Consider the following 1,769-nt stretch of genomic DNA (forward strand, 5'->3'; position numbering starts at 1 on the left):
TTTTAATTTTGATTTGAAACTTGAGTATTTGATTGATTGCCTAGAGCTACGATTAGGATTGTTTTAAAACTTGAATCTGAATCTTGTTTAAACTAAAACTCTAATTTCGAATTTTAAAATTCCTAATGGCCTTGAAACCCTTAATCTTGACTGATATTTCTAAAGGCCTTGAAACCTTAAATCTCTCATTACTTAAAGCTTGAAAGATTGATTTAAAGAATTTACATATTGAATGAGAGTTAGGTTGCTAGATTATTTAATTCTAAAACCTAATAGATATGCAACTAAGAAATAGGATTGAATGCATCTAGATCATGTTTTGTATATGGCCGTGTGGCCTAATACATTGTTCATACTTGCGGCCTTGTGCCCTTGATTGATTAAAAACCGTGTGGCTTAGTGCATATTTAAGTGGCCGTGTGGCCTAGTATCCGGATGGTTATATAAACCGGATTGCATCATGAACCGATCCTTAAGATCGTTGTATCACACCAAGATGGCCGTGAGGCCTAAGCATCACAATACTTGACCGTGTGGTCAAAGTATCATAGAGAGACTTATGAAATCATATGCACTGATTATTTTAATTGGTTTCATTCTAAATCATGAATTGATTGATGATTTCAGATGCCTAGATTTGAACCCATGGATTATGCCATTCTAAATCTCTCTGGAGATAATTATCTAGAATGGGAAATGAACACTTCAATTGCCCTGAAGTCTAGAGGACTCGGAAAATGTATCATTGAAAGAAATGATGAAATTGAAAGTGAAAAGCATAGAGCCATAACTATTATGAGCCATCATCTCACTGAGGAACTGAGAAATCAGTATTTACATATCAAGAATCCTCGTGACCTTTGGACATAATTAAAGTCCAAATACACTATGGTATTATTACCAAAGGCCAAACATGAATGGATGAGCCTCAGATTCCAAGACTTTGAGACAGTGGCCGAGTTTCACTTTGCCTTTTCCAGGGTCGTGTACCAACTGAGATTATGTGGAGAAGAGGTAACAGATAATGATTGTCTATTCAAGACATACTCCACATTCCATCCAGAAGATTTGTTGTCAAAACATATCTACATAGAAAGAGGTTCTACCACTTACAATGACCTGATCTCTTGCCTAACGGTGATTGAGAATGACAAGGTACTAAAGAGGAGCAGTGAGATGAGATACCCTGATACAAATAAGACCGATATAGATCAGGATGAATCCAAGGGAGTCGTGTCCAATATAACTCAAGGAGTGGCCGGCATGTCTATTGACTAAGAGGGATCTCGACATTTTATTTTTTTAGTCTTTGATTTTGTGATTTACTTTTAAACCTATTTGATGGCATTCACGATTTTTATATAAAAGAATTTGAGTTTATTATATCTTGTCTGATCTTACTTGAACATATGAATGCTTTTTTTTAAAGAGTTGTCTAAAGGGCATAAAACCAAGTAAGAAATCATGAATGAGTATAGTAAGCATAGTAAAGGAACTATGGCTAAGGCATTGCCTTAAAAGGCATTATACACACCCAAAAGAACATGTGACCCATTGAAGTTATAATGTATGGTTTCCAAGTAGAAACAATGGGTAAGGAAGGAAACAAGTTCCTTTAGATTTTAAGAAGAAATACGCCTAAGACCTTGAAAAAAAGTGGTCGAGACTATACATATGATCTCTACTGATCAAAACTATGCTACAGATCAGTATGATAAAGAGGCAAGAGATGTGGTAACCATATTGAGATAACACCACAAAATTTTACA

The sequence above is a fragment of the Brassica oleracea genome, chromosome C2, assembly GCF_000695525.1.
Source record: "Brassica oleracea var. oleracea cultivar TO1000 chromosome C2, BOL, whole genome shotgun sequence".
Taxonomy (NCBI): Eukaryota; Viridiplantae; Streptophyta; class Magnoliopsida; order Brassicales; family Brassicaceae; genus Brassica; species Brassica oleracea.